The sequence below is a fragment of the Balaenoptera ricei genome, chromosome 16 (assembly GCF_028023285.1).
Source record: "Balaenoptera ricei isolate mBalRic1 chromosome 16, mBalRic1.hap2, whole genome shotgun sequence".
NCBI classification, from domain to species: Eukaryota; Metazoa; Chordata; class Mammalia; order Artiodactyla; family Balaenopteridae; genus Balaenoptera; species Balaenoptera ricei.
The window spans coordinates 44,669,061-44,689,693 of NC_082654.1; the positions used below are offsets into that span (position 1 = coordinate 44,669,061).

Here is a 20,633-nt window from a genome sequence, read left to right on the forward strand (position 1 = left end):
GGGGAAATGAATACTTGTGAATAATAATACTATCTACTACAACAAATATAATAGGAATGATATCATAGAGATATATATTTCTTCATTGTATACTTTCTATGTACTATATGCATTACTTCATTTCATCCTTATATTAATCCTGGGAGGACAAGCATTTGTCATTATCCCCACTTTATATACTTAAGAATTTAATTCAAAAGAACTTGGAGTCTGAGAAGATGGTGCAATAGGAAGTGCCAACAATCCGTCTTCCCACCTAGATAACAACTACACTGGCAGAACTGTCTGAAGTAACTATTTTGGTACTCTGAGGTCTTTTGAAGACTTGCAACTTCCAGGGGAAATCTTGGGTGGTGAATTTCAGTTAATTTCAGTCAATTTCAGCTCTTAGCTTATTAATGGATAACATTCCCACCACCTAGCCTAATAGCAGGCAGCTGTGCATGTATTCCTGGAGAAGCTTGCATGCAGCTTGCAGGAAGCAGGGTGGGAAATAAGGACGCTGTCCTATAAATATTGGGGATCTGTGTTCTGAGCACTGATTGCTGCTTCTCACCATGGAGGTGCAGTCACAGAAGTGGGCAGCCTTTATGGCACTACCCACCCTTCATTGTTTCGAACACTTCCCTTTAACTGAAGTGATTTCTGGGGGATTTAGGGGCTGGTATGCTTCCCTTCTTACTTTATTTTTCCTTTTTTCCTCTTTTGGAAGTCTTAGGACATTCAAAAGCAACTGCATATATGGGGTAAATTAGAGGGTCACTGTACGTGCTGAGGGAAAGGCACAGGCTCAGAAAGGACCTAAGAAAACCTTAGGTTTACACCTCAGCGCACAGACAACCTGCGTCAATCAAAAATAAAACAAAATAAATAAAAACCAACAAACTCTGGGAAAGGAGGATAATCTGACTTCCAGTGTTATTACATTATTCAATTCAAATGTCCAGTTTTCAAGAAAAATCACAAAGCATGTGAAAAAACCCCAAGGAAATATGAACTAATCATAGGAAAAAATAAACCAATAGAAACTGTCCCTGAGGAAGACTAGACAACAGATCTGCTAGACAAAGACTTTAAAACAGCATCTTAAAGATATTCAAATAACTAAGGAAGAAGTGGGAAAGTCATGAAAATGATGTATGAACAAAATGGAAATATCAATAGAGAGACTGAAAACCTAAAAGAAAAAAACAAACAAAAAAAATTATAGGGCTGAAAAAGTACAATAACAGAAATAAAAAATACACTATAGGGATTCAAAGGCAGTTTTGAGCAGACAGAAGAAAGAATCAATAAATTTAGTAAAGCAAAACTGAAATTATCTTCTGAGAAACAGAAAGAAAAATGACTGAAGGAAAGTGAATAAAACCTGAGGTACCTATGGAGTACCATCAACCAGACCAACATATGTATTGTGGGACTCCCACAAGGAAAAGAGAAAGAGAAAAGGGCAGAGAGATTATCTGAAGAGACAATGGCCAAAATCTTTCCAAATTTGATGAAAGATGTGAATATAAATATCCAAGTAGCTCAATGAACATGAAGTAGAATGAACTCAAAGGGACCCACATTAAGATACCATATAATGGAAGCATTTTAAAACAAAGACAAAGAGAGAATCCTGAAAGCAGAAAGAGAAAAATGACTCATCATGTACAAGGATTACCAGTAGCTTTCTCATCAGAAACTTTGGAGGCCAGAAGTCAGTGAGGTGATATTCAAGGTGCTAAAAGAAAAAAAAAAAAAATGTCAACTAAGACTCCTATATCCAACAAAACTGTCTTTCAAATGTAAGGGAGAAATTAAGACAGTCCCAGTTAAACAATAACTGAGGGAGTTTATTATCATTAGGCATGCCTTGCAAGAAGCCCTAAATGAAGTTTTACAGTTTAAAATGAAAGGACACTAGACTTTAACTCAAAGCTGTATGAAGGAATAAAGATCTTGTGAAGGTAAATACATATGCAGTTATAAAAGCTAGTATTAAAACAATGGTCTATGACACCACTTTTTGTTTTTACACGATTTAAGATACTATTGTTTTAAAAAAAACAATTATTAGACTAAAATCTAGTATTAGTGTAACTTTGGTTTGTAACTCTACGTATTGTTTTCTACAGAATTTAAGAGATTAGTGCACTAAAATTTTTCTAGTTTATGTTTTTGGACATACAATGTAATTTTTTGACATCAATAACTGAAAGGAGTGGAGATTGGTTCAAGATGGCACAGTAGAAGGACGTGCGCTCACTCCCTCTTGCGAGAACATCAGAATCACAACTAACTGCTGAACAGTCATCGACAGGGAGACACTGGAACTCACCAAAAAAGATACCCGACATCCAAAGACAAAGGAGAAGCCACAGTGAGATGGTAGGAGGGGCGCAATCACAATAAAATCAAATCCCATAACCGCTGGGTGGGTGACTCACAAACTGGAGAACAATTATACCACAGAAGTCCACCCACTGGAGTGAAGGTTCTGAGCCCCACATCAGCCTTCCCAACCTGCTGGCAATGGGAGGAGGAATTCCCAGATAATCAGACTTTGAAGGCAAAACTTGATTTGATTGCAGGACTTTGATAGGCCTGGGGGAAACATAGGCTCCACTCTTGGAGGGCACACACAAAGTAGTGTGTGCATCAGGACCCAGGGGGAAGGAGCAGTGACCCCATAGGAGACTGAACCAGACCTACCTGCTAGACTTGGAGGGTCTCCTGCAGAAGCGGAGGGGATGGCTGTGCATCACCATGGGGAAAAGGACACTGGCAGCAGAAGTTCTGGGAAGTACTCCTTGGCGTGAGCCCTCATGGAGTCCACCATTAGCCCCAGCAAAGAGCCTCTAGGCTCCAGTGCTGGGTTGCCTCAGGCCAAACAACCACAGGGAGGGAACTCACCCCCACCCATCAGCAGATAAGTGGATTAAAGTTTTACAGAGCTCTGCCCACCAAGGCAACACCCAGCTCTACATGCCACCAGTCCCACCCCTCAGGAAGCTTGCACAAGCATCTTAGCCTCATCCACCAGAGGGCAGACAGCAGAAGCAAGAAGAACTACAGTCCTGCAGCCTGTGGAACAAAAACCACATTCACATTCTTTCACATGCTTGAAAGAGAGACAAAATGAAAAGGCAGAGGACTATGTACCAGATGAAAGAACAAGATAAAACCCCAGAAAAACAACTAAATGAAGTGGAGATAGGCAACCTTCGAGAAAAAGAATTCAGAATAATGATACTGAAGATGATCCAGGACCTTGGAAAAAGAATGGAGGCAAAGATGAGAAGATGCAAGAAATGTTTAACAAAGACCTAGAAGAATTAAAGAACAAACAGATATGAACAATACAATAACTGAAATGAAAAATACACTAGAAGGAATCAATAACAGAATAACTGAGACAGACGAACAGATAACGGACCTGGAAGACAGAATGGTGGAAATCACTGCCACAGAACAGAATAAAGAAAAAAGAATGAAAAGAAATGAAGAGAGCCTAAGAGACCTATGGGACAATATTAAATGCACCAACATTTGCAATATAGGGGTCCCAGAAGGAGAAGAAAGAGAGAAAGGACCCAAGAAAATATTTGAAGAGATTATAGTCAAAAACTTCCCTAACATGGGAAAGGAAATAGCCACCCAAGTCCAGGAAGTGCAGGGAGTCCCAGGCAGGATAAACCCAAGGAGAAACACGCCGAGACACATAGTAATCAAACTGACAAGAATTAAAGACAAAGAAAAATTATTAAAACCAACAAGGGAAAAATGGCAAATAGCATGCAAGGGAACTCCCTTAAGGTTAACAGTCGATTTCTCAGCAGAAACTCTACAAGCCAGAAGGGAGTGTCATGATATATTTAAAATGATGAAAAGGAAGAACCTACAACCAAGATTACGCTACCCGGCAAGGTTCTCATTCAGATTTGACAGAGAAATCAAAAGGTTTACAAAAAAGCAAAAGCTAAGAGAATTCAGCACCACCAAACCAGCTCTACAACAAATGCTAAAGGAACTTCTCTAAGTGGGAAACACAAGAAAAGAAAAGGACCTACAAAAACAAACACATAACAATTAAGAAAATGGTAACAGGAACATACATACCAATAATTACCTGAAATGTGAATGGATTAAATGCTCCAACCAAAAGACACAGGCTCCCTGAATGGATACAAAAACAAGACCCATATATATGCTGTCTACAGGAGACCCACTTCAGACCTGGGGACACATACAGACTGAAAGTGAGGGGATGGAAAAAGATATTCCATGCAAATGGAAATCAAAAGAAAGCTGGAGTAGCAATACTCATATCAGATAAAATAGACTTTAAAATAAAGAATGTTACAAGAGACAAGGAAGGACACTACATATGATCAAGGGATCAATCCAAGAAGAAGATATAACAATTATACATATATATGCACCCAACATAGGAACCCCTCAATACATAAGGCTACTGCTAACAACTATAAAAGAGGAAATCGACAGTAACACAATAATAGTGGGGGACTTTAACACCTCAATTACACCAATGGACAGATCATCCGGGCAGAGAATTAATAAGGAAACACAAGCTTTAAATAACAATAGACCAGAGAGATTTAATTGATTATTTATAGGACATTCCATCCCAAAGCAGCAGATTACACTTTCTTCTCAAGTGCACATGGAACACTCACCAGGAGAGATCACATTGTGGGTCACAAATCAAGCCTCAGTAAATTTAAGAAAACATATCAAGCACCTTTTCTGACCACAACACTATGAGATTAGAAATAAATTACAGGGGAAAAAAACGTAAAAAACACAAACACATGGAGGCTGAACAATACATTACTAAATAACCAAGAGATCACTGAAGAAATCAAAGAGGGAAGCAGAAAACACCTAGAGACAAATGACAACAAAAACATTATGATCCAAAACCTATGGGATGCAGCAAAAGCAGTTCTAAGAGGGAATTTTATGGCTATACAATCCTACCTCAAGAAACAAGAAAAATCTCAAATAAACAATCTAAGCTTACACCTAAAGGAACTAGAGAAAGAAGAGCAAACAAAACCCAAATTTAGTAGACTGAAATAAAGCATAAAGATCAGAGCAGAAATAAATAGAAACAAAGAAAACAATAGCAAAGAACAATAAAACTAAAAGCTGGTTCCTTGAGCAAAACAAAATTGATAAACTTTTAGCCAGTCTCATCAAGAAAGAGAGGGAGAGGACTCAAATCAATAAAACTAGAAATGAAAATGGAGAAGTTACAACGGATACCACAGAAATACAAAGCATCCTAAGAGACTACTACAAGCAACTCTATGCCAATAAAATGGACAACCTGGAAGAAATGGACAAATTATTAGTAAGGTATAACTTTCCAAGACTGAGCCAGGAAGAAATAGAAAATATGGACAGACCAATCACAAGTAATGAATTTGAAACAGTGATTAAAAAGTTTCCAACAAACAAGTCCAGGACCAGACGGCTTCACAGGTGAATTCTATCAAACATTTAGAGAAGAGCTAACACCCATCCTTCTCAAACTCTTCCAAAAAATTTCAGAGGAAGGAATACTCCCAAACTCATTCTATGAGGCCACCATCACCCTGATACCAAAACCAGACAAAGATACTACAAAAAAGAAAATTACAGACCAATATCACTGATGAATGTAGATGCAAAAATCTTCAACAAAATACTAGCAAACAGAATCCGACAACACATTAAAAGGATCATACACCATGATCAAGTGGGATTTATCTCAGGGATGCAAGGACTCTTCAGTATATGCAAATCAATCAATGTGATATACCATATTAACAAATTGAAGAAGAAAAATCATATGATCATCTCAACAGATGCAGTAAAAGCTTTTGACAAAATTCAACACCCATTTATGATAAACACTCTCCAGAAAGTGGGCATAGAGGGAACCTACCTCAAATAATAAAGGCCGTATATGACAAACCCACAGCAAGCATCATTCTCAATGGTGAAAAACAGAAATTATTTCCTCTAAGATCAGTAACAAGACAAGGATGTTCACTCTCACCACTGTTATTTAACATAGTTTTAGAAGTCCTAGCCAAGGCAATCAGAGAAGAAAAACAAATAAAAGAAATACAAATTGGAAAAGAAGAAGTAAAACTGTCACTCTGCGGATTACATGATACTATACATAAAGAATCCTAAAGATGCTACCAGAAAACTACTAGAGCCAATCAACGAATTCCATAAAGTTTCAGGATACAAAATTAGTACAGAGAAATCTCTTGCATTCCTATACCCTAACAACGATAGATTAGAAAGAGAAATTAAGGAAACAATCCCATTCACCATTGCAACAAAAAGAATAAAACACCTAAGAATAAACCTACCTCAGGAGGTAAAAGACCTGTACTCAGAAAAGTATAAGACACTGATGAAAGAAATCAAAGATGACACAAAGATATGGAGAGATATACCATATTCTTGGATTGGAAGGATCAATATTGTGAAAATGAATATACTACCCAAAGCAATCTACAGATTCAATGCAATGCCTGTCAAATTACCAGTGGCATTTTTTTACCAAACTAGAACAAAAAATCTTAAAATTTGTATGGAAACACAAAAGATCCCGAATAGCCAAAACAATCTTGAGGGAAAAAAATGGAGCTGGAGGAATCAGTCTCCCTGACTTCAGACTATACTACAAAGCTACAGTAATCAATACAATATGGTATTGGCACAAAAACAAAAATATAGATCAATGGAACAGGATAGAAAGCCCAGAAATAAACCCATGCACCTATGGTCAACTAATCTATGACAAAGGAGGCAAGGGTATACCATGGAGAAAAGACAGTCTCTTCAATAAGTGGTGCTGGGAAAACTGGACAGCTACATGTAACAGAATGAAATTAGAACACTCCCTAACACCATACACAAAAATAAACTCAAAATAGATTAAAAACCTAAATGTAAGACCGGACACTATAAAACTCTTAGAGGAAAACATAGGAAGGACACTCTTTGATATAAATCACAGGAAGATCCTTTTTGACCCACCTCCTAGAGTAATGGAAGTAAAAACAGAAATAAACAAATGGGACCTAGTGAAACTTAAAAGCTTTTGCACAACAAAGAAACTATAAATAAGACGAAAAGACAACCCTCAGAATGGGAGAAAATATTTGCAAACAAATCATTGGGCAAAGGATTAATCTCCAAAGTATATAAACAGCTTATGCAGCTCAATATCAAAAAAACAAACAACCCAATCCAAAAATGGGCAGAAGACCTAAATAGACATTTCTCCAAAGAAGACATACAGATGGCCAAGATGATGTTGAAAAGCTGTTCAACATCACTAATTATTAGAGAAATGCAAATCAAAACTACAATGAGGTATCACCTCACACCAGTTAGAATGGGCATCATCAGAAAATCTACAAACAACAAATGCCGGAGAGGTTGTGGAGAAAAGGGAACCCTTTTGCACTGTTGGTGGGAATGTAAATTTATACAGCTATGTTCTCACTATGGAGAACAGTATGGAGGTTCCTTAAAAAACTAAAAATAGAATTACCATATGACCCAGCAATCCCACTACTGGGCATATACCCAGAGAAAAGTATAATTCAAAAAGACACATGCACCCCACTCTTCATTGCAGCACTGTTTACAATAGCCAGGTCATGAAAGCAACCTAAATGCCCATCGTCAGACAAATGGATAAAGAAGATGTGGTACATATATATACAATGGAATATTAGTCAGCCATAAAAAGGAACGAAACTGGGTGATTTGTAGAGATGAGGATGGACCTAGGACTGTCATACAGAGTGAAGTAAGTCAGAAAGAGAAAAACAAATATCGTATATTAACACATATATGTGGAATCTAGAAAAATCATACAGAAGGACTGGTTTGCAATGCAGAAATCGAGACACAGATGTAGAAAACAAACGTATGGACCCCAAGGGGGAAAGTGGGGGACGGGGGTGGTGGTGGTTGTGGGATGAATTGAGAGATTGGTATTGACATATATACACTAATATGTATAAAATAAATAACTAATGAGAACCTGCTGTATAAAAAAAATTCAAAAAATATATATAAAGTACATTCACAGCAAAAAAAAGAAAACTGAAAGGAGTGGGTTCATATCTGTAAATGAGCAGAGGTTTTGTATGTTACTGAGGTTAAGTTATAATAAATTCAAATTAGTGTGTTAACTTTAGGATATTAAATGTACTCTCCTTGGCAGCCATAAAGAAAATAGTTACAGAATATGCACATAAGGAAATGAGAAATGAACTAAAATATTTCACTATAAAAATTAACTAGGGACTTCCCTGGTGGCACAGTGGTTAAGAATCTGCTTACCAATGCAGGGGACATGGGTTTGATCCCTGGTCCAGGAAGATCCCACATGCCAAGGAGCAAGTAAGCCCGTACGCCACAACTACTGAGCCTGCACTCTAGAGCCTGCGAGCCACAACTACTGAGCCCACCCGTGAGCCACAACTACTGAGCTCACGCGCCACAACTACTGAAGCCCGCATGCCCCAGAGCCTGCATGCCACAACTACTGAAGCCCGTACGCCCAGAGCCTGTGCTCCACAATAAGAGAAACCACCGCAATGAGAACCCCGCACACCGCAACGAAGAGTAGACCCTGCTTGCCACAACTAGAAAAAGCCCACGCAGCAACTAAGACCCACGGAGCCAAAAAAAAAAATCAACTAAATACAAAGAGACAGAAATTAGGGATAAGAAAGCTGTAAGACATATAGAAAACAAACAGCAAAATAGCAGAAGTAAGTCCTATAAGAGACTCGCTTTAGATTCAAAGACATAGCTTGGATATGACACCAAAGACACAGGTAACAAAAGGACAAATAGACAAATTGATCTTTATGAAAATTAAAACTGGTGTACCAACAGAGTGAAAAGTCAGCCTACTGAATGGGAGAGACTATTTATAAATCGTATATATGATAAGGGATTAATATCCAGGATATATAGAGAACTCCAGAACTCAACAACAACAACAAAAACGACCTGATTCATAAATGGGCAAAACAAGTTGAATAGACATTTCTCCAAATAAGATATATTAATAGCCAATAAACACATGAAAAGATGTTCAGCATCAATAATCATTAAGGAAATGCAAATCAGAACCACAATGAAAAACCACTCACACTCATTAGGATGGCTATTGCTAAAAATAAATAAAAACAAGTGTTGGTGAGGATGTGGAGGGATTGAGGCAATTGTGCACTGTTGGTGGGAATATAAAATGGTACAGGTGTTGTAAAATACAGTATGGCAGTTATTCAAAAAATTAAAAGTAGAATTAAGATATGATTCAGCAATCTCACTTCTGGATGAGTACCCTAAAGAATTGAAAGCAGGGTCTTGAACATCAAACATGATCACTACATCAAGAGATATTTGTGTACCCACGTTCATAGCAGCATTCATAGCTAAAACATGGAAAGCAGCCCAGTGTCCACTGACATGAATGAATAAGCAAAATGTGGTATAAACATACAATAGAATATAATTCAACCTTAAAAAAAAGGAAATTCTGACATGCTACAATATGCTCAAAACTTGAGGACATCATGCTAAGGGAAATAAGCCAATCAAAAAAACAAAAACTGTATTATTCCACTTATATGAAGTACCTAGAGTAGTCAAAGTCATAGAGATAGAAAATGGAATGGTGGTTAGCAGGTCTTGGGGCAGAGTGAATGGGGAGTTATTGTTCCTGGGTACAGAGTTTCAGTTTTGCAAGATGAAGAGTTCTGCAGATGGATGGTGGTGATCATTGCACAACAATATGAATGTATTTTATACTACTGAACTGTACACTTAAAAATGGTTAAGATGGGCTTCCCTGGTGGCGCAGTGGTTGAGAATCTGCCTGCCAATGCAGGGGACACGGGTTCGAGCCCTGGTCTGGGAAGATCCCACATGCCACGAAGCAGCTGGGCTCATGAGCCACAATTACTGAGCCTGCGCATCTGGAGCCTGTGCTCCGCAACATGAGAGGCCCGCGCACCACGATGAAGAGTGGCCCCCACTTGCTGCAACTAGAGAAAGCCCTCGCACAGAAACGAAGACCCAACACAGCCATAAATAAATAAATAAATAAAAATTAAAAAAAAATGGTTAAGATGACAAATTTTATGTGAAGTGTATTTTACCACAATAAAAAATTGAGAAAAAGAGATCATGGAATATACATAAATTCCAGTAATATGAATTTTGGGAAGACAATGAATTTACATTGGTGGCAATGAGTTTACAATCATGGAAAATATTCAAGAAATCTACTTAGAGTAAATATGCAAGAGAGATAATTTAAGCATTGTATGAGTGGCTAAACAAGAGAAACTAAAATACTTCTTTTACTCTTGAGATCCTAAAATACTGTGACTTTTCCAAAGTCTAACACCTAGTATGAAGCTAGAAAAGGGTAAAATGTCTCTCTCTTCCAAGTGACCATAAATTCAGAAAAAGAAAAACAGAGCCCACTATGCATTGATGATCTAGTGATTCCACTGCTATGAATTCTAAATGTTGGATATAGGTTTAGCATATATAATTTCTTAATCTCTTAGTTAGTATGTCTGTTTACTCAGTGAGTGTAATGCTGTGAATTATTACTGTATTGCATCAAATTATTCAGATAATCTGAGGATTACTGCATTGATGTGGTTCTGAATAAAATATAAGTATGTAGGCAATGGCATCTTTACATGTGTCCCAGATGGGTGGAAATCATTGCATTATAAATAAATAAATGTGCCAATAGAAAGCAGAAAGTAAATACTTCTGGTGTCATTGCTTAAAAGATAGGTTCTCCTTGACCAGATAGCTGTACCAAGGTCTCAAAACATAAATATGTATTTTTAGAACAATGTTATAAAGAAACAGTTAATATATTGATGACTCTACTTCCTTACTCCTTTCTCTCATGAGTTTTATAGTTTCACTGACACTGGTTCTACTGTGTTGTAATTCTACAATTGTTATTTGAAGTAGTGACCTCAATTTTTACTGTTCATCAAATAAAAATGTAATACTAGAAAAATATAAGAATTTTTATCATTGATTTTAATTATTACAGCTTTTTTACTTTTAGTAATCCCAGCCATTTAACTTAATTAATCTCCATTTAACATAACTAAGTAGACACAAAATTTAAAGGGTGATATGAACTTGCTTTTTGTAACTTTATTCATTTGTTTCTTTTTGTTTCTTTTGGGAGCTAGATACCAAAGATTCTGGTTAATAGTTAAAGAAAAAAACTCTAAATTATCAGCCATACCTTCTTGAACAGAAATTCAGCATTTCAGAAACTCAGAATCCGAGAGGTGCTATCAGGTCATATCTGAGTGTAATTCATGATATAATTAGCATCAGAGTGTTCAAAAGAAATCCTTTTCAAACTAGTCATTAGCCAGTGCCCTCATAAATCACTTACTTCTAAGACAGTTTTAAATAAATCCAAACTTTTGAAAGGGTTTTGGATTTTAGATCTCTAGAAGTTAGATACCACAAATGGTATTAGAAATCTATGCCAGCATTTCTCACAAATTACCCTCCAATGACGTGAACTTTAATATAATTGGGGATATGGCCCTATCATATTCCTCTCAGGGAAATTCAAGCCCCATTGTAAAAATATAACTCATTAGGAACCATAAGTATTTAACATTATCATTATCCTATGTTCATTTTGATCCCAGACACCAGTTCTGAATTCCAAAATGGTGCTTATCTCAATCTAATAACTGCTAAGGGGCACAAAGCCAGTGAGATGCCTCTATTTTCAAAAAGAGTAGTTTGGCAAAATTACCTCTATTACTAAAATTGATGCTGCTTATGCAGAATCCACAAATTATTATTTGATGAGGCTTAAAAGTTGATTTCACCATATTTGAGAGAAACAGGTTGAAAGCAGGAAGAATTTTTTTCCCATTTAATGAATGTTTTAGATTTTTAAAAAATATTTCTATTTTTAAATCTTTAGGAATAGAGTTCAGCCAATTAAATAAATATACTTATTGCATATTTGAAGAATTAGAAATATCTAGTGATATTTACCAAGTAGACTGCTAAACATGTGGAACTCTCTATAATAAATGTAACTAGTTCTTCCAGCCTGATACAACACGATAGTCTCAGATACACGCAATGAATATAGATTACTATCCTTTGAAAATTTATATTCCTTATTTTGAAAGCTTATTTTTAAAGAACCTATAAGAGGGCTTAGTTTAAATATTCTGTAAATGTTATTTTTTAAAGTATTTATATATTATTTTAATTTTAATTAAATTTAATTTTAATATTTTATATATTTATTTTTAGTATTGATTTTTTTTACAAACTTTTTTTAAGTTTATGCAATTGCAAACAACTATCCAGTCCCTGCCCTTAAGATGAGTTCTAAGTAGAATAGAATTGAAGAAACTAAGCTTAGAGAGTCAAGGGTGACTTCCTGAAAGAGTTCATGTCAGAAACAAGGGAACAGCAAATGCGAAGTTCTGGAAGCCAGAGAATTTGATACATAAACAAAGAACAAAAACCTGGCAGCAGTTTAGTACTTCCAGGTACTGAAAAAAAGAGGAGAAATTAATGAGGGTTTGCCTGTGATATCCACCCTATGTACCTAATATGTAACGTGCAAGCAGAACAACATTGCAAAATCACCAAGAACACTCAGTGCAGAGCTTGTAGAAGGGCCTCAACATAAATTAGTTTCCACCTCTCACCAAATGCAACAAAGATAGGTTAAAATAAAACTAACTGCATTTTTCAGTGGTGAGGAAGAAGGGAGGTGGCATTTAGTGGTGTGGTAGTGAGTAGGAAACATGGCATAGCATAATAATAATAATAATAATAATAATAATAATAGTAGTAGTAGTTCATGCAGCTCACTATATGCCTGGTACTGTTCTAAGGACTTTAAAAGAACCATTTAAAATTCATGAAAAAACCCTATGAGATATTGTTATCATTCTCAGTTTCCAGATGAGAAATTTTAAATAACTTGCCTACAGTTGCATAGCTGAGCCAGAATTTGAAAGCTTAAATTTAAACAGCCCTTTTTTTGCATCTGGACTCTACCATTCACCCGCTGTGTGGTCCTGGGTAAGTAACTAACTTAACTAACATCTCTCACATTAAAAATGGGGACATGTGAAAAATCTGAAAGAGAAATTATGGAAACACTCCCATTTACCATTGCAACAAAAAGAATAAAATACCTAGGAATAAACCTACCTAGGGAGACAAAAGACCTGTATGCAGAAAACTATAAGACACTGATGAAAGAAATTAAAGATGATACCAACAGATGGAGAGATATACCATGTTCTTGGATTGGAAGAATCAACATTGTGAAAATGAATATACTACCCAAAGCAATCTACAGATTCAATGCGATCTCTATCAAATTACCAATGGCATTTTTTACGGAGCTAGAACAAATCATCTTAAAATTTGTATGGAGACACAAAAGACTCCGAATAGCCAAAGCAGTCTTGAGGGAACAAAACGGAGCTGGAGGAATCAGACTCCCTGACTTCAGACTATACTACAAAGCTACAGTAATCAAGACAATATGGTACTGGCACAAAAACAGAAACATAGATCAATGGAACAAGATAGAAAGCCCAGAGATAAACCCATGCACCTATGGTCAACTATGACAAAGGAGGCAAAGATATACAATGGAGAAAAGACAGTCTCTTCAATAAGTGGTGCTGGGAAAACTGGACAGCTACATGTAAAAGAATGAAATTAGAATACTCCCTAACACCATACACAAAAATAAACTCAAAATGGATTAGAGACCTAAATATAAGACTGGACACTCTAAAACTCTTAGAGGAAAACATAGGAAGAACACTCTTTGACATAAATCACAGCAAGATCTTTTTTGATCCACCTCCTAGAGTAATGGAAATAAAAAGAAAAATAAACAAATGGGACCTAATGAAACTTCAAAGCTTTTGCACAGCAAAGGAAACCATAAACAAGACGAAAAGACAACCCTCAGAATGGGAGAAAATATTTGCAAACGAATCAACGGACAAAGGATTAATCTCCAAAATATATAAACAGCTCATTCAGCTCAATATTAAAGAAACAAACACCCCAATCCAAAAATGGGCAAAAGACCTAAATAGACATTTCTCCAAAGAAGACATACAGACGGCCACGAAGCACATGAAAAGATGCTCAACATCATTAATTATTAGAGAAATGCAAATCAAAACTACAATGAGGTATCACCCCACACCAGTTGGAATGGGCGTCATCAGAAAATCTACAAACAACAAATGCTGGAGAGGTTGTGGAGAAAAGGGAACCCTCTTGCACTGTTGGTGGGAATGTAAATTGATACAGCCACTATGGAGAACAGTATGGAGGTTCCTTAAAAAACTAAAAATAGAATTACCATATGACCCAGCAATCCCACTACTGGGCATATACCCTGAGAAAACCATAATTCAAAGAGACACATGCACCCCAATGTTCATTGCAGCACTATTTACAATAGCCAGGTCATGGAAGCAACCTAAATGCCCATCAACAGACGAATGGATAAAGAAGATGTGGTACACATATACAATGGAATATTCCTCAGCCATAAAAAGGAACGAAATTGAGTCATTTGTTGAGACGTGGATGGATCTAGAGACTGTCATACAGAGTGAAGTAAGTCAGAAAGAGAAAAACAAATATCGTATATTAACGCATGTATGTGGAACCTAGAAATATGGTACAGATGAGCCGGTTTGCAGGGCAGAAGTTGAGACACAGATGTAGAGAACGGACATATGAACACCAAGGGGGGAAAACTGCGGTGGAGTGGGGATGGTGGTGTGCTGAATTGGGCGATTGGGATTGACATGTATACACTGATGTGTATAAAATTGATGCCTAATAAGAATCTGCAGTATAAAAAAAAAATGGGGACATAATGAGGCAATTGTGAATATTGAATTTTAAAAAATCATAAAGTTCATGAAATATTATATATCCCCAATAAAATGTTAGTTTTCCTTCCTCTTCCTACAACCCTCATGGCTCTTATCCATTTATTCAGTGGTCATGTACTGACTGCCTAAGAAAATATAATACTTAGCCAAAGACTTGGAAAAACACCTCAGACTGTTAACAGTCATTATCACTGAGATGAAGAATGAAAGTAGGCTGGTATGAGATTTAACTCCTGTATACCAGTGCCAAGCCCATTAATTGGGCCTTATCCCTTTGGGGAAAAGCAGGAAGTATTAGGGAAAGTTCCAAAAACCACCGCCCAGTAAGAATGAGCTCTATCATCTCCTGGACCTGAAATTATCACCAAATAGAATAGATGAGGCAGTTTGCAGGTACCAAGCATCTAGTTTACCCTAGTTCCTTTAGGTGACCTGGCCAAGTCATACAACATGTACCAAAGACATGCAACAGGTCTGAGGTACCTTAAAAATTCTCCATTCCTCAGGCTCAATAAACTTGCTTTTATTATAACCTAAAAGCCATCTTTGTACTTTACTTTTGTTCTTTTTCTCAAACCCTTACTGTACTCCCTCTAGATATTCCACCCAGGTGGGGTCATTCTGACTTTGTCCTATTTACTGTTTATTTCCATTTCCTCTAGTATTTTTCATTTCAACTTCAATAATATGTGGAAAGGCTCTATAAAATTGACAAACAGGAGTACCTCAAAAATTTTAATAGTTTATAACCTGCTGTCATCTTGATGATCACAGTAATTTCAGTACACAACTTTAAATGCTACCTTTCATCCACCAGTCATTTCTCCACTATTTACAAAGCTACCAAACAGAATGTAATGTATATGAGAGTATATATTTCACCACCTACCTTTATTACATGTATTTTAACATGATACTCTGTTTTTAATTCTGCATGTTATTTTTTAATTTTCTATTTCTTTTTTGTTGTTAAAGAAGAAAGTCCAAGAGAGAATTTTGATACGTACCCATTTGAAAACCATAGATTTATATAAAAAGCTTGACATAAATGAAGAAAGATGGGCAAAAGGAGTATGTAATTTAGGAGAGAGAAGATAGTTCCCAAATTTTACACTTTTTGGAGGACTTCATATCAAACATCAAACAATCTCTCATTGGTTTATGGTTATTATGTATAAAGCATTCTGGTAAGCCTTTAACTTAAATACTCTCACCTAATCCTACATTATAATGTAAAAACTGTTATAACTTCCATTTTATAGATAGAAAAAAAAGGCAAAGGTTAAGAAATGTTCCCAAGTCCACACAGCTAGTAAGTATTGGAATCATTGTAAATGCAGGTTTCTCTGACTCTAGGTACTGAACTTTCAAATATTCTGTAAAATCACCATATTTGACAACATGGTAAATGACAAAATAGTAATAATAATAATAATTTGGAGTGAGAAAATATTTGTTTGAGTCTCAGATTTCACACTTATTAGCTGAATATTCGTCGAGTCCAAGCAGAGTCTCAGGATACTTCCATCCTGTGGTCACACCAACACCTGGCTCTCAAGTTCCCTCTAATATTTGTTTCCATTCCACCCAGACAAATGGACATAGAATCGTGGTAAGAAATTTTTAACTGTGTACATAGCTCACTGACTAGAACTCAGTCACATGACCATTCCTAATTTCATTGGAGTCTTAAAAATGTAGTGGAGCTATGTTTCCAGGAAGAAAAGTTAGCAGGTTTGACATCAGCTAGTAGTCTCCTCCATAAAGTGTATATGTAAAGCCCCATTATTTGATTAATTAGTAGTAATTGCTACTGCTACTTTAAGCCTTTGATGCCCTTGAAAATTAATAAAATAAAAATATACTTCAAAGGAAAAAAAATAAAGTAATATGTGTGATTCAGAATATTAATATTTGTGGAGCTAACCAATGTTGAAACAAAGAGGCATTTCAACCTTTCACTTGGTGATGACCTCCCTAGGAGAACATGCCTATCGAAAATAATTTTCTTCATCCCTCTCCAGAAGAGAAGAGGAAACACAAGAAGAAGTACCCGGTGCAGAACCCCAATTCCTACTTCATGGATGTGAAATATCCAGGATGCTATAAAATCACCACCATCCTTAGCCATACACAAACAGTAGTTTTGTGTGTCGGCTGCTCTACTGTCCTCTGCTAGCCCACAGGAGGAAACGCAAGGCTTACAGAAGGATGCTCCTTCCAAGGGAAGCAGCACTAAAAGCACTTTGAATCAAGATGAACGGGAAACCATCCCAATAAACACATTTTGGATTAAAAAATAAAACAGGCATTTCAATATACAAAAATGAAAAATGAACTACCTTTAGTAGACAGCAACAAGGCATCTCTCCAAAGAAAAACGTCTTTATTTGACTAAGCTAAGGTTAAATAACCTTCACTAGAGAGAATCCCAAAGCAGGAGAGTGTGCTACATAAAAATGTTTGTTTGTTCTTTTATTACACAATATCCCTTCGCATTCCAAATACTCCAGCTAATCTAATTAAAGGTTGGTGAGGGGAAGGGAGTAAAGCGAGAATTTAATTCAGCATGTAATTATTGTTGAGCTGAAGACCATTTTTTTTCAATAAATGAGTAAACTATGAATAACTTTTCACATACTAATTGAAAAACTTCAAGTGAATCAATATTAAAATATACCCAATTGCTATGTATACCGATATGCCTACTGCAGACACAAATTGGATGAGCATTTTCTGACTTCCTGAGAAATTATCTATCTATATCAAAATATGTATCTATAGATTCGTATCCATACAATATGTGTGCATATCTACAAATTCTCAAAATATTCTGAAAATATTTATGAAACTCAATATCAACAAAAAAAGAATCACATTTAATAGATGAAAGACAAATATGGGCTGAATTGAGGTACCCTCAAAAGCCAGAATTAGATTTTACTCTAAAATCTAAACTAATAAAATGTGCATCGAAAATACAGGATTAGCCATAAATGAGAGTAAAACAAGATATTGTGAATAAGTGAGTAATGGACTAGTTTGGTAAAGTTCAGCACTTTAATTCCTATGATATAAGAATTCACTGCTTGCTATGCAGAAAACTGGTTTATGTTCTTCACGTGAGAAAAATTAAAATAGTAGAAAAGTGACCAATCATGAGAGTGGAGGTGGGGGGGAAGAGTGTGTTGATTCTGCTCATTTAGCATGGTTCAAGGTTCAAAGTGGATGGAGTTCTGGCCAATCCAACATTAGCAATCCGATTGCACAGGTTAGGCTTTACCTGAAAGATATTTAAATCAGCTAATTGATTCCTTGTTCTCCACTTAAACTTCTTAAGAAGGTGTCTTCCAATGTATTTTCCCTACAGAAAGAGAATATGCTAGAGAGGCTGAATTAAACATTCTGATTCACTCGACAGATTAATTTCTCTGTGTAAATGAACAATGACATTTTCATTCATACATATCAGTGGTTTATACCCATCAGTTGCTGTGAAGTTGGCTAATATGAGTCTGTGCACAGAGACAGCTTCCCTCTTAAATTGCAAACAAACTGATCCTGGGAGACTGTTACCCATTCCTTGAACTGTGATGAATCCACCAAGGCAAATGCTACTGGGTTTCTGAGCAGCCAGTCCCTCTTCTCCATGTGACATAACCTTGTTCTGGTGTACTTGTTTCTTGGAAAAGTTTTAATTGCTAATTTTTGTTTTGCTAATTGTCTAATTTACTTTAACCTAGACATTTAATTCTAGAATATTGTGAGATTGTTTAATTTATGGGTCATTAAGTTCTAGATGTTTTTTCCCTTTTTTTCTTGCTTCTTGTTTAAGGACACGAACATATAAAAGAAGATGAAGAAGTAGACATGAATGATTACTAAGTGAAATCTGTATATTTTTTATCTTACTGAAAGATTAGAGAAGTTGACTAATACTATTATATATGTACTTTTAGGGCTATTATTAATTTTCAATTATAGTACTTTTGTATTTGCTCCCAATGTCATTTGCAATTTTTTGATTGTCAGAATTGTTAATTAGCATATGTTTTATAGCATCATGGATCCTGATTCCAGAAGTATCAGGAGCTCTTTCAAGAAATTAAATGACCCGTCACCACTGCCTTCATCCAAACAGACTATTTAAGGTAAATCACCTTTTCCATTTATTAGCTGTGAAACTTCTGGTAATCATTTAAGTTTTCTGTCTTCAGTATGAGCAAGCAAGGCATTTGTAGGACTAAATATAGTACATAAGGTAAAACTATGCCAAAAATTTTTTGAAAGTGATTTTTGTATACAAATGATAAATTTATTGCTAATGAGAGACATCAGATTTTGATAACCTTCCTAAACTAAATAAGTGTCATGAGGTGATTATAATTATATGCATAAACCATAATTATTCATTGTATGATGTTGAGTCAACAGCAAATTTTCACATGTTTATGAAACATATTAATATTATGTGTATATTATCAATCAAATCAGTCTTAAATTTTAACTACATCTTCAATTTTTCCAAAATTAAATAAAAACTGTTTACAGGATAAATATGACATGAAAATTTTGCTTTTCATATTCTCATGCTAAAACTTAAAATAATGTTAGTTCTTTAACACACTTCCAGAATGGCATTAACCTGATATTTTTCAAGATTAAATTTTATTAAAGAAACTTACACCTGTCCTAGTTTAGGATAAGCTTAAATGCTAAAATAAATCTCCCTAAGTTTAATGTTCTAAAAATAATTTAATATAAGCTACTATCCTAGAGAACTACTAATAATTTTATGGTATTCATAAAAAAGAAAATGCACTCTAAGTAAGTACAAAAAATGCCTGGAATTATAGAACTAGTGCAAAATTCTTAACTTCAAATAATTATATTTTACTCTTGTACCTTAATAATACTCCATACAGGCTGAAGTCATTGATTTTATGAGTTTGCTTGCATAATATTTAGTTCTAAACTTAAATGTTAGACTTCATAAAATACAAGAAAATGGGCATTATAGATGAAACATATTTTATTTTTAAAAGATAGTGCTTATAAATTGATAAAATCTCAAGGATAGGAGAAATATTATCACATTTTATTTAACATTTTTCAAAAGTTGAGCATAAAAGCTACAACACAAAGAAAAGTCCCAAAAGAGAAAATCATACAGGTCATAGTAGCAAATAACAAATGAATAAATCTAGAAATTTATAGCAAATAGTTAAGGAAAAAAATCACTTTAAAGTCTGAAAATATATTCCCAGATAAACATTTTGTCAAAAATTGTTTTGCAAAGCTACAAACCACATAATATTTACACAATTACAAACTGTGAAAATCTTTTGTCAAAAATTTTTTGCAAAGCTACAAACCACATAATATTTACACAATTACAAACTGTGAAAATCTTTTGTCAAAACTTATGACAAAAGCTACTAAAGCTGTAATTAAAGCGTTAAATGTCAACTTTATTAAAAAAGAACATTTTAACAAAAAATAAGCATTTGAACTCAGATAATTAAAACATGATGAATCCTAAGAAAAGTATGAGAAAGGAAATATAGTAATAAAGGAAAAAGTAGGAATAATTGAAAAATAAAAATTAAAAATAGCAAA

At 35.3% G+C, this 20,633-nt stretch overlaps 1 long non-coding RNA gene and 1 pseudogene across 1 annotated transcript in view; both read left to right on the forward strand.

Moving 5' to 3' along the window:
• Window positions 1–20,633, forward strand: part of LOC132350724 (uncharacterized) — a 369,839-nt gene that overhangs the window by 288,015 nt on the left and 61,191 nt on the right. Inside the window, exon 4 of the long non-coding RNA XR_009497994.1 lies at window positions 19,074–19,165. This is a non-coding gene — a long non-coding RNA (uncharacterized LOC132350724). The remainder of the gene's footprint in view (window positions 1–19,073; window positions 19,166–20,633) is intronic.
• Window positions 17,002–17,253, forward strand: LOC132350383 (small ribosomal subunit protein eS27-like; annotated as a pseudogene).